Source organism: Diceros bicornis, chromosome 28 (assembly GCF_020826845.1).
Source record: "Diceros bicornis minor isolate mBicDic1 chromosome 28, mDicBic1.mat.cur, whole genome shotgun sequence".
NCBI classification, from domain to species: Eukaryota; Metazoa; Chordata; class Mammalia; order Perissodactyla; family Rhinocerotidae; genus Diceros; species Diceros bicornis.
Genome location: NC_080767.1, coordinates 16,071,932 through 16,086,113, shown reverse-complemented (window position 1 = coordinate 16,086,113; position 14,182 = coordinate 16,071,932).

Here is a 14,182-nt window from a genome sequence, read left to right as displayed (position 1 = left end):
AGTAGTAGATAATAACAACATTAAACAAACACATAGGGACAGAGATTGGATTGGTGGTTACCAGAGGGGAAGGGGGGAGGGAGGAGGGTGAAAGGGATAATTCGGCACATGTGTGTGGTGATGGGTTGTAATTAGTATTTTGGTGGTGACCATGATGTAATCTATGCAGAAATAGAAGTACAATGATGTACACCTGAAATTTTTGCAATGTTATAAACCAATGTTACTGCAATAAACAAAAAATTAAAATAAATAAATAAATAAATAAATAAATAAATAAAGATTTTGGAGCTACAAAAAAAAAAAAAAAAAAAGAAAGTGCCCGGAGACAATGCACAATTAATTGAAATTCAGAACAACAGGTGCTCTATTGGAGGGAGGCACAGGTGCTTCTGAGGCTCCACAAAAGGGGCACCAGACTCAGGCTGGGGTGTTGGGCAGGGGCGGGTGTCAGGTGAGAAAATGGTTCTTGAAGTGATTGATCTTTAAGATAAGTCTTCAAGAATGTTAGGAGTCAGATAAAAAGCCGAGTGGAGGAACTTGCAGGCAGAGGAAAGCTCCCATGTTTAAAAACGAAGTGTGATAGAAATGCTCTATTCTGGGGAAGACAAGAAGTTCAGTATGAATGTGGTAAAAGATGTGAGTTGGGAAGATCCAGGAGATGATATGATTGGAGCGATGGGTAGCAGCCACACTGAAGAGAATAGCATAGGATTTTGCCCTGTGTGCAGGGGGGAGCCATTGAAGGCTTCAAGAAGAGAGTCACATAATCCAATTGAAAAAAAGATTTAGGAAAATCTTTCCAGGCAGTAGTGTGGTCCTGTTCACTCCTAGCAAATAGGAAATCATGCATCCTCACGTTTGGCTTTTCTGAAATATTGTTTCAGGCTGTGAGGTCTTGGAGTGTCTGGTGAGTCCTTTGTCAGCCTCAAATATAGGAACAAAGTGAAATCTTGAACTATTTGACTCTGACAGTGTTGCAGTAGGTCCTGCCCCCTCCCCAAGCTCTCCATTCTATAAACCCCCTAATGGAAAAGAGTGAACACCATTGGAGCATCTTCTTCATTGCTGGGACTTTTTCATTACTGTAATGATGATAAGGTAAACCATTTCCTTTTGTTTTTAATGTGTACTGGCTTTCAAGGCATAAAAATAGAATAGAATAGAATAAAAAAAAAATAAACCTGTAAAGCATGAAAGGTCAGAAAACATCCATTATTCTAAACCAGGGTGTCTCAACCTCAGCGCTATTGACATTCGGGCTGAATAATTCTCTGTTGTGTCTTGCGTTATAGGATGTTTAGCAGCATCCCTGGCCTTTACCCATTGGATGCCAGAGAAAATCCCTTCCCAGTGTTGACAATCAAAAATGTCTCTAGACATTGCCAAATGTCCCCTGGGGGCCAAAACTGCCCCCTGTTGAGAATCATTATTCTAAACTGTATGGTTGGAAGTTTTGTAGATACGAAATTCAGGTGTGATTTAGCTAAGAATTTCTGCAAATTCTTCCTGTGTTTAGAGTCACATCGGGAGAGACTGGTGGCATCTGATGTGAAATGAATTCCAGCGTTGCTTCCAGAAGCACCACCTTCCCCACTCTCATGCCGCTGCTAATTATTAGAACACCTCTTACTTTCTTTCATCTCCAAATGCCTCTAATGTGTTATCGTGGCACCGATCCTACTTTCTCTCCAATTACATGATCAGATGGACCTTTTTCAATTTGGCTTTCAAAGCTGGTTACTCCTAGGAGACAGCTTTGCTAAAAGCATTTAATGATCCTCAAGGTAGCCAAGCCGTAGAGATGCATATTTGCAGGGCTGGGCAGGATGGGGACAGTCTGGGGTTCTGTCCACCTTCCAGGCTGCCACATCTTCCATTTCTCTGTCCTCCCAGAGTGGGGCCTGCTGGCTTTATTTCGTTTTTGCATTTCCGATTCCTGTTTGATAGGATGCCAGCGGCCACATTTCAGACGTTCCCAGGCGTTACTCGCATGGGGCTGCATTTCCCCAGCTCGGTTTTGTGCACTGCAGTACAGCCTCACATATTAAAATTATGATGTTTGGAGTCACCACTAGGCTGATGACTAGACTTTAAGCTCCTAGAGAACAAGGACTCTGTCCTATTTCTCTTTGCTTCCCATTGCTTGCTTCTTCTCTCACACCTCACAGATGTGAAGAGGCATCTGCGGGGTGCTTAAAATGGATGCCTTCCAGAACACACATGAGCCTTGGACTTGACACATTTGGCAGCAATGTGGGGTGTCTCAGCATTTGGAGCCTACATTATGCATGTGAACCCATATTTTACCTGGTAACTTCAGCTGGGAGAATGTATGCTATTTTTAACAGTGTCCCCTTTTTTTTTCCAACGTGGTTCTTTAACAAGGTCATGTCATTATCAGTTATTTAATATTTCTAAAATTAGACATAGTTTCACCGCCGTGGCAGCTCGAGCTTTAGGCTAGACTCTTTGAGCCTTCTCACACTGGGGCTATTGATATAGTCGCGTGGTGAGCCTTCCTGTTCCTTCTTTCTCCAGCTTCAGCCAGGCTAAGCTTTTTGCTTCTCTTTTGGTCAGGATTTTCACTTATTTAAGGAATTGCAACAGCCACCTTTAAGCCAGAGGACTGGAATTTAGCTTCCTGGTTGGTAGTCAATGTTCTGTACTCAGTGGTCTTATCCAACTAGCTCAAGACAGCTCTCTGACCAGCCTAGAGAAAAGACAAAGCAGAGAAAAAGGGTATAACAGTGATTCCTTCCGAAGCAGCCCTCCCTACTTCTTCCTGAGACAGCAGCTGTGAGTTCTGGGGACAATGAGGAGGAGATGAAGTGACAAGCAAATAGAAGAAAGAGAAGGGAAGATGCACACTATTGTTTAACAAAAACTTATTCGTTACCTGCAGTGTGCCAGTCCCTGTGCTAAGGGATAGAGAGAGCGTTATATATGACATGGTCCTGCCCTCACCAAACCTCTAGCCCACATGCAAAGCAGAGAAACTGGGGGAGACACTGAGAGTATGATTTAAGCCTATCCAAAAGGTTTCCCTTAGCACTTCCTGGAATAAAAAGATTTTTGACCATCTCATGTAATCTCTACGTTGCGTGGGTGCTGTACGTATCCCCATTTATAGAGGAGGAAACTGGGGCTCAGACAGGTTGAGCAACTTGTCCAAGGTTACTTCACTGATAAGAGATGGAGCCAGGGCTGGAAAGCAGATCTTCCGACTCCAAGTCCAGGGAAAGGTCCACATTCCCACCTGCGCCCAGTCTCCCCGCTCCACACAGCCAATCCTCAGTGGCATCTCATTACTGATCTCCTGGCAGTATCTTTTGGTCCTCATGCCATGTCTAAAGACAATATTTACTCCTCTTTCCACAGGGCTCCATGCTGGCACAAGGATTGTTCATTAGGCGTGCTGGAAATCCACAGCACATCCTCAAAGGCAGCCTTAAAACAGGGGCCTCTGGAAGGTGATCGACTAGCCTGTTTCCATTTCCTGTTGTGAAGCTCCATTCTCAAACATCCACAGAGGGCTTTGCCCCCATAAATCAGTTCCTTGTAACAGTAATTAATAGAGCAATCTGCAGAGGGTGAATTCTCCCCTTCCAAAGACTCTGAATAAGTGGGTCATAGAGAGGAACATATCTGAAAAATGAGGGGGAAACCCCTCAGACAGAAATCCATTGTCAAGTTTTTTTTTGTCCTGAGGAGAAATGAGGAGAATTTCACTAGTCCAAAAATGGCTTTAGCACACTAGGAAATAAATGCAAAAGGACATGTATAACACCTACAATGTGGATGAATTATTTAACCTAAGCTACAGAAAGAAAAAAATATGTGAAAGTTTTAGCATCGTGCCTGGAACACGGTAGACACTCAGTAAATATTGGTTTTGTATGGAATGAATAAATAAATGACTTACTGCCAAGAAATCCACTCAAGGTGGAAAACCTTAGTGGCTCATCTGGCATTTTGACTACATTATGTCAAAAAACAGCCTCACTGATTTTTTTTTCCCCCAGTGGAACTGGTCCAGTGTTGAGTGTGTATTTGGGACAATTAGAGATTATGTGGGATTTTAGATTTGGTGCATGTACCAATTTATGCACATGACCTCTAATTACTGTGTGGGACACTCAGAAAAAACCAAGGGATTCAGACTCAGAAGATTTGGGTTAAAGTCCTAGTTCTGCCTCTGATTAGCTGTGAGACCTTGGACCAATCATTTAACCTCACTGAGCCTCAGTTTCCTCTGCTATAAATGGAGATAACATCAACAGAGAACTCGGGTATTGGTTGGTGAGTGTGGATTATGTGCTGGCAATGATGCAGGTGTGAGTTGTGATACACGTAATTAGTCACCAGTGTCCTTATCAGCATTAAATGAGTGGAATTCATGACCAGCTTTCTGATTATGGTGTTAATTAATTTGAAATGGCTCGAGTCTTTGATCGGGATGTCACCCATCGAAGCTGGAGGAAAACCTCCCTGAATGTTGTTGGAAGGCCATGGAAAATGTGGGTTCCACTTGTCCTCTGGAGCCCTTGTGGTTATATTGGAATCATGACTGGCTGACAGCATCTGAGTGAAGTGCTCTGATATTTTCCCCACAATGTGTTGTGATCGGAGGATATGGGACAACTGACTTCATTGAAGCCAAACCAGAGCTGTGTGCTTGAGTCACATTTTGCCTGTGTGTGCAGATTCTTTTCTACAGCTGACTCCAAACAGGGGGTGAAATGGATGCTTCTGACCCTAACAGAACACTATTTGCTGGAAGGTAGTCAAAAAGTGAGGAGGAGCTCTCATCATCCCTGGGTTTGTTCTAACACCCTTCTCTGTCAGAAGACATGTGAGTTAAGAAGTCTGCCCCAAAGACCACTACGGGGCAAGGTAAGAGAGTGGAGACAGCGTTTCACCAAATCCCCCCTGCCTCATTTCCCATCTTTGGGAAATTGGGCTTTGGAATGGAGTAAGAACATAAGCAAACATATTTCAAGCCGTAAGCCCCCTCCTTATTTCTATTTAAAAAGTCAACCTTTAATCTCCTTTGCACCTCAAATTTTCTTTTCCATAGAAGCTTTGTCTTCGCCACCATTTCAGTAATTTGTATCCCTGCTCGCTCCGCTCCACTTGATCAAACTCACCTGGATGATGCGTGAGCTATTAAGAGAACACACCATTTCCTTGGGGAGTCATTTATTCCCATGATCAATGATCATAGAAAGTCCTTTTTCTGGGCTTAATGCTAATGATGTCTCAATCCAGACTGGGTGCATTTTCTTCAATTGTTGGTTATTCTCGAGCTATCACTAGCAATCTTGCGGAAGCAAAGAGGGAATATGCTTCACGGCCCCATTTTGTGCTCTGTTTTGATTATTGTCGGCAATGTGGATAAGGCAATAGAAGTGAATGGGGTGTCGGATAATCAGTTTTATTGGTGATTAGACAAAGAAAACATGACGCACTTCTATTTTCCTTTTTGTTTGGAATTCAAAACAGATTCATAAACAAACAATGAGAAGGTATCACCAGGCTTTAAAATTCCAGTCTAAGTTTGAAAAGGGAGATTTCTCACAGGCACAGTGAGAAATATTTTTTAACTCCTTAAATGTTAAAAATTGAGTAATATCATCCCTCAGACACTGGTTGTCCCTAATGGAGCCATTGTTTCTGTTATCCAAGTTTAAAATTCCACAGTCTTCTATAACTCCTTTTTCTTTCCACATATATGGTGTCTAGTTCCTCCATATTTGTTCTTGTAGTTATTAATTATTTTTGCCTTCTAATCCCTACCTGCCTAGATGATGTCATCATCATCTTGTATTGAGTTGACTTGTAACTGATCATCATGTCTCCAAGCTCTCTTGACTTCAATCGGTCTTGCGTCCAACTTTGAGATCAGTGTTCTGAAAGCAACATTCTGCTCGTATCACTCCCTGCCTCACATCATCACTGACTTCCCATTTCTAGTACATAAAGGGCAGACCTGTCAGTGTGAGATTTAGTCATTCATAACCTGCCCCGGTGTACTCCTACCTTTCCAAGACTGTCCCCTCCATTCCTCTAATGTCCAGCCACACTGATTCAGTCATCCCCTAAAATAGCTCTGTGTGCCTCCACATCTATGCTCATGCTATTCTCTCTTCCTGGGATTCCATTCCTTTACATCTTTATATATACTTTTAAATGACTCTTCTTTAATTAGTTCATTAATAATCAGTGTTGAGTGATGTATTATATCACATGCATATCTATTTTGTCTCTCCATTCGACAATTAGATCAAAAAGGACAGAACTCTGCCTTATATGTCTTTACTCTTTCCCTAATATTAATATAACGCCTTGTACAGGATACACTGTCAAGAAGTATACTTCTGAATGAATGAATGCGTAAATAGAGATAGAATCAACATAGTGTTTAGACTTTGGATTACTTCATACCCTGGAATATAATGAATGGAAACTTTTAGAAAATGAACTGGTGCTTTCAGAGCATAATAGAATTGAGAATTTTAAATCTTTTTAGTCTCATCAAGGCCAGAGATCCCTACTGTTCTCTTGCTTAATCCTGTCCTTATTTTCATTTCCTTGAACCTGTACCCCTTCACTGTCTCATAAATATAACATGTTATACAGAAAAAATTTTAAAAAGCTGTTAGCATTTAAAGCTATGTGGCAATTAAATCCCTTCCCCCTAACTCTGCCAAACTGTCTCCACTATTCAAACACAGCATGCAAGTAAACACAACTATTTGTGATCAGATCATGGACAAAACCATGCAGTGGGGCACTCTAGGCAAAGCCAGCACTGGAACAAGTCAGCAGCCTCCTGGAGACCTCGTCCTTTAGCTGTTTTTAAATTGTCATCTTCATATTCTAGAAAACTGGCCTCCTCCTGATGTTTTGGAAGAGTGCAGGATCCCACAAGGCAGTTCTAATAGTCATTGGGATATATATGGACTTTCGTACAAGTGTGTATTGTGTGTGAGAGCATGTCTCTTTGCATTTATGGGTTGGTTTCACCCAAAAGTTTCCAAGATCTTTTGAGACAGAAAGAAAGTGCAAGTCTCAATTTATTCCTGCTTAACAGAAGGGCCTAAGTCCAAGGACTCCGAGGTTTGGTTTGGACAAGCACCCAGAAGTCGGGATAACTATCTGAGGCTCTTGCATCTGCAAATTTGGGCTGGATCAATTGAGGACAGGCGTTGTCATGACATTTGCAGTACCCCTCACTGCCGTGCAGGCTAGAAAGAAGCACCTCCTTCACCATAATACATTAAGATTTAGGGAACTGGAAGAACAAAAAGGAGAAGTAGAGAAAGAGAAAAAGAAAAATTGGTTCGATTTCCTTAAGAACTGCCATTTGTTCATTGCCTCTAAAGTTGTGATTATACTGCTAATAGCTGGGTCAGGCTGTGACACACAAATGTTATGAGTTAATAATGAGCAACTTTACAATAGATCCATAGATCCACAGAACTTGAGAGCTAAAGGGGACCTCGGGGGCCTTCTGGTCAAGCCATCTTTTTATACGGATTATAAAACTGAGGGTTGGAGAAAAGAAACGGCTTGCCAAGGACTCGGAGAGTAGAACTGGGATTCATTCCAGAAGCCTGACATTTAGTCAACATGATTATTCTAAATCATAACCCAGTCAGTTCTATTGTAGCACATCTAGGCGGATTCAATGGGCTGAGATCAGACCGAGACTGAGTTTTATCGTAATTCTCATTTTTATTTAAACTGGCTTGACTGTTGTCAATTCATTTGTAGAATGAGGGCTTAAAAGGTAGGATGGATTAATAAGTATACGAGCCATCAGCAGGGGGCAATGGGATAGTCATTGCTGGCATTCCTTTGCTTGGAGGGAGCATTATTGAATGTTCTGAGCCAGGAGAGGAAATACTTTCCTTCATGGTGGAAGATGGCTACCAAAGATGGCAGGAGAAAAGCCAGCTTAGCCAGAATCCGACTTAAGAAAGCATATGTCACCAGCCAGAGAACCAACCAACCAGGAAATAAAGGAAATGGGTCAGGGTGCCAAGAACCTTTAACCAAGCAAGGCAGGGAAGTTATGGAGTCTTGAGTTCAGTCCTAAAGCAAGGAGAGAATTGCAGGCAAGAGAGGTGGCCAGAGGGTCCCAAAAGGCAAGTGACTTCTTCACGTAAACCTCTGGTTACAGCCATATTTTGAAGCTCCTTCTTGCTCTTCATTTTTGGTTTCTCATAACTTGAGAAACCTCCCGGTGGAAGAAATTTTATGTGTTTGTGAAACTCAGTTTTCTAATTTATTGATATATCTTTCAAATCTTACTATCCAGAAAAAATCAGATTTACACATAGGAACATTAGTGAGGCTTAAGTCTATCATGATGGGATCACAGAGCAGAAGGAGCAAACCTAAAACACCCCCAGACAAATGTTTTGAACTCCACCCAAGATGAAGTCTCCTTAACTATAGACCTTACACAAGAAGGAAATCAAGATTATTTAGTTCAGTTCTTAGCCTTTAGGTAAGTGAGGTATTTTTACCTCTCCCCCTATTTTTTTTCAATTTGGGAGTAATATAAAATATATTAGATGATTGATTCAGTATCTAAAAAGTCTCAAGTCTGAAACTGTGGAAAGAAGTTAACTTACCCAAAGACATGAAGCAGTATATGCCTTGATCAATGATCAAGATTCTAATATACTGTGTGATTTAACTGTGAGAGGACAAATTGCAAATTAATTAATCCACTTATAACTTGATTAGCAAGTGGGCACATATTTATGGAAAGAGGGCAAATTTTACTAATTGTAGGCTTAAAAGTTTGTTCCTGGGCAAAAGTCTCATATAGTTCATGAAAGAGATGGATTATGAACCTTGGGGGCCAAAATGGGTCCACTGAGACTTGGTCATGCTAGACTAACTCCTTTTTCAAAACTAGTTAACAAGGGAAATGCTATAGACATCATATATCTGGATTTCAGTTTTTCTGCTGTGTCTGTACTTCACTAAAGCCTATAGAGACCTACAGGTGGAAGGAAGGGTAGGCATAATTTCATTCCAAACTTTTATGATCTTATGAAGATAATGGCAACTGATGCTACAATTAAAATAGATAATAACGAAGCAATGATCACATTCAAAAAGAACTGATCAATGAATAAATGGAAAGCTGGCACTCCATATGATGCTTTTCTTGATAGTTTCTAGTTTAATATCTTATATTAGAAGAAGACTTGTTGAGCAGTATTATACATAGCAATTTGGGAGTGGTATCCAATATAATGATAAGGGAATCAGTATCTGAGATTCCCCAAATCTGAAAATATGGGAAAAATATTGAAAGAAATGTAATAGTAATAGATAGAAAGTGCTGGGGAAAATTTGGAGATAGAAGGTGGGAAAGAAATGGCTGACATGGCACCTTGCACTCTGTGATGATTAATTTTATGTGTCGACTTGTCTGGGTGACAGGATGCCCTCATATTTGGCTAAACATTGTTTCCAGGTGTGTCTGTGAAGGTGTTTCTGGTTCAGATTAACATTTGACTCACTAGACTGAGTAAAGCAGATTACCCTCCCTGATGATGATGGGCCTCATCCAGTCTGTTGAAGGCCTGAATGGAATAAAAGGCTAAGAAAGAATTTTCTCTCTCTGCTTGACTGTCTTTGAGCTGGGACATCAGTGTTCTCCTGCTTTCAGACTTGGACTCAGACTAGAACTTACACTAACGGCTTCCTAGTTCTTAGGCCTTCAGACTTGTACTGGAACTATACCATGAGCTCTCCTGGGTCTGGTTTTCTCAGCTCCGTAATCATGTGAGGTAATTCCTTATAATCTGTCTCTCTCTGTTTCTGTCTCTGTCTCTCTCTATACGTATCTCCCCCTTCCCTAGGAGAACCCTGATTAATACAGACCTTTCCTCACTCAACAAAAAAAAAAAAAAAAAAAAAAAAGAGAGAGAGGAAGGATGCTAAACTTGGTATAAGTCAAGATGATGCCAATCTTACTCTTACCAGGAAACCCAAGCCACCCAGCACTTGGCGTCACATGGATTCCATGAAGATAACTTATACTCTCATTTCAGTCCAGTCCCTCTGTAGAAAGTGCTTCCTTACATTGGGCTGAACTCTTTGACTATCAAAACATCAAGATTAATCTTGGGTCCAGAACAAGCAAGGCAATATCTTATTACTCTGCTCTGATCAAATTATACCTAGAGCATCATGCTCAGTTCTGGTAACCCCAGTATAGAAGGAAAAAGGTCAAACAGGAGGAAGTCCAGAAGGAAATGACCAAGGTAGATGTTGCATCTAAAGTCATGCCAATGAAAAACAGTCCAAAGAACTGAGGACGTTCTTTCAGGGAGAGATATAACAGCTGTCTTCAAATTCTCCAACTGCTAACAGTAAGAAAAGGAATGATACTCTTTCAGTGTGACTCCAAGGAGCAGTGACATATCTGAATGTTTTAAGGAGAAAGAGTTCAGCCCAACGTAAGGAAGCACTTTTCACAGCTGGACTGGATTGCAATGAGAGTATAAGTTATCTTCATGGAATCCATGTGATGCCAAGTGCTGGGTGGCTTAGGTTTCCTGGTAAGAGTAAGATTGGCATCAATTATCTTAAAAATGCTCTTCTATGCTTTTTTAATCTATGAAATTGCTTTTCATAAAGAAAGTTATTGTGAGCCAAGCAAATAGTGTGATGTGATGGTCATCACTATTAAATAGTCATACTATTTAATAGAAGACACTTTTCAAAGGACATATTCATTTATAAGGAAACTCTTGTCTATTTTTTGAAGTAGATCCCCTGTGAAACTTTCTGCGTTAATACTTTTTAGTTACTTTAGTTTAAATACCTATATCTTTTTGAAAGTAACGTAATGGATTTAAAATAAAATATTTGTAATTTACATTTTTCACCAATTCAAGCAGATTTTTCCTTAATTATCCTGAATGAATCACACTGTCCTGAACATGTGAATGACATGTACTAAAGAAATATAATAATAATAATAACAACAACAACAACAACAACAGCTTACCTTGGTTGAAAGTGCTTGCTATGTGCTGGGCATGGCTTTAAGCATGGATTCACTCGTTGACATGGATTTACTCCCTTAATCTTCAGAGCAACAATATGAAGTAGGTACAATATTTATTCTCATTTTTACAGATGAAGAAGCTAAGCCACAGATCGGTTAAGTGATTTGTCCCAGGACATATTGTTAGTAAGATGCAAAGCTAGGGTTCTGGCTCCAGAGTCTGCACTCTTATTGCTACGTTATTTCTGTTAAAGAACTTTCCCATTTTCTAGCATTCCATGTAGAAGTAGGAGCAAAACTTGGACTCCTGCATGTGGTAAGAGACATCCTACCTTAAGGTGGCCTTGGAACAAGCATCTAACCTGCTCTGCGAGACCGATGGTTTCATTGCCTCTGCTCACATTTCCATGGAGACAGGTAGGCAGGTTGAACACCTTTGTGATCTAGTAATTAGTTGAGTTTCATCCCAAGTCATCTCCAAAGGATGTTGTGTCTGCAGGCTGCAACTTGAGATTTGATTCTAATGTTGCACAGATTAAAACTCATCTGAGCAGCATCTGTCCTGTGAAATTTTACTTCACTAGACCTGAACTCAGATCCTAACTCTGCCTCTTACAAAGTGTGTGGATTGGGGCAAATGACTACACCATGTGACAGCTTCTTCCTTGTGAAATGGATACTCTAATACCTACTTTGAAGAGTTTTTGTAAAGAATAAATGAGATATTATGTATAAACTTCCCTGTAAAGACCTGACACATAAAATAAGTATTCTAGAAGTGAAAGGTTTTTTTTTTTATTTGTTTGATAAATGCTATATATTCCACTTAAAATCTTTTGATACTGCTGGTTAAGGGAAAAACTACTTCTTGTAATCTGAGTTTCTGTTTGAAGATAAAGAAGAACTTCCAAGTAGTTCCTCAAGTTTAAGTGGCCTCCTGTGTGCCTGCGGTGGGGAGTTGCATTCCAATGCAATGTGTAACTGGGGATTTTTCATGCTTTGCACAAACATTCCAGTGTATCTTAAATTTCCCCATTATTGATATTAATGATATGATTGTGTTTTAGACATGGCCACCATGTCAAATGCACTTTCCATGAAGTGCCCAGTCTTTCCGCAAACTCACTGAGCACTGATCATGTTCTTGCCTCAGAGTAAGATGACACAGTGTTTATGGTCTAGGCAAGAAGCTCTGGAACACAACATAAACAGGGTTATGTTACAAAATCCTCTGCAAACAGGGAGAATAAATAAGGGCAGGGGAAGGGAAGTCCTTCTACCTAACCACAAACTCAAATATCCAAGAAAAGACCTGCACAAATGAACGGTTTTGTGAGTCGTGGGTGGACCTTACCATATAACTTCTTGCTTTTTCAGACTGCCACACATAGATTTATTTTCTCCTCTGGGCAACTGGTCTTGTGATTAATTTTTTGTGTCTCTTGACCTTTATGACTAGAAGAGGGTATTTTGATTAGGCGGTCTACTGATATTTCTTTTTCCTTTTTTTTAAAAACAAATTTATTGTCTTGAAGTATTACATACACGATACTACAAATTAGAAAAAAGCAGAAAAATACAACAAAAGAAAGTGAAAATTATTTTCAACCCATTATGCAGGGGTTATTTCTATTAACATTGGAAAGGATTGCTCTCCATTTTTTCTCTATAAACATATATGATACATGATAGGGTTATACTGCCTTTTATTTTATGACTTAATAATATGTGGTGAACATTTTCCTGTGTTGTTAAAAAAAGAGAGTGGATACAACCACTTTGGAAAAAGATCTAGCAGTTACTTATTAAACTACATGTACACCTACCCCCATGACTCAGCAAATCCATCCTAGGTAGAATACGCAAGAGAAAGTGAAGCATTTGTTTGCAAAATTACTTGTACAAGAATGTTCATAACAGCTTTATGCATAATGGTGAAAAACTGGAAATAGCTCAAGTATGCATCAACAGGTGAATGGATAAACTGGTCAGCAACAAAAAGGAATGAACTATTGATACATGTGACAACATGGATGAATCTCAAAAGAATTATGCTGAGTGAAAGAAATCAGACTTAAAAAAAGCGTATATTGTATGATTCCATTTATTTGAAGTTCTGAAACCAACAAAATTAATCTAGGATGGAAATAAAACAGAACAGAGTCTTCCTCTGGGGAGTGTGTTGGGGTAAGAGCAGAATTGACTGGGAAAGGGCATAAGGGAACTTTCTAAAGTGATAACAATTTTTTATATCTTAATAAGGCTTTGTGTTACATAGATGTGTGCATTTGTCAAAATTCATCAGATGATACACTTAAGATTTGTGCATTTCACTGTATATAAATTTGGCTAAAAAAAGTGAAAACACACACTGAATTTTAAGCTTCTCTTTTCTCTCAGTGACACCAAAACGTGGAGTCATATTTATGAAGCATAATGCCTTTATATTCCGTTACTCCATAAGTGACAGCAGTCCTTCAAACATGAACATTTCTTCAAAACAAAGGGATAATATACTTAATATATAAAAGTTCATGCAATTCACTAAAAAGAAACCACGGAAAATTTAATAGATAAATTGGAAAAATAAATAAATTTAAAATTCTGAGAATATAGAGCCAATAACCATAAAATTTTGTTCAAAGTCATTACTAAAAAAATAATAAAGTAATCTCTATTGAGGACCTACTAGGTTTACCTGCATAATCTCAACTAATATAGATGATTAATAAATTTATCAAACATATTCAACCTCAAGGTATTCCAAAAATGAAAATTAAAGTAATAACTTACATTTTTTTCTAACAAAATAATGAAGTTTAAAAAAGTATAAGAATGTTGAGGAAAGTGTGATTGAATAAGCACTCTCAAATATTCCCAGTGGGATATAATTTGTTACCACGTTTTTGGGAGAGTTTTTGCCATATGGATTAAGAATTTAAAAAGAGAAAGTTACTCTGAATTAGTAATTCTGTTCTGGGATTTTTTTCTAGGAAATGATCAAAAGTGTACAAAAATGCAACTATAAAAATGTTCATTTCAACATTATAATTGCAGAAAATTGAAAACAATCTGAACATCTAATATAAAAGGCTGGTAAATTATTTATTGGAGTGTTCTCCCATATTGAACCAAGGG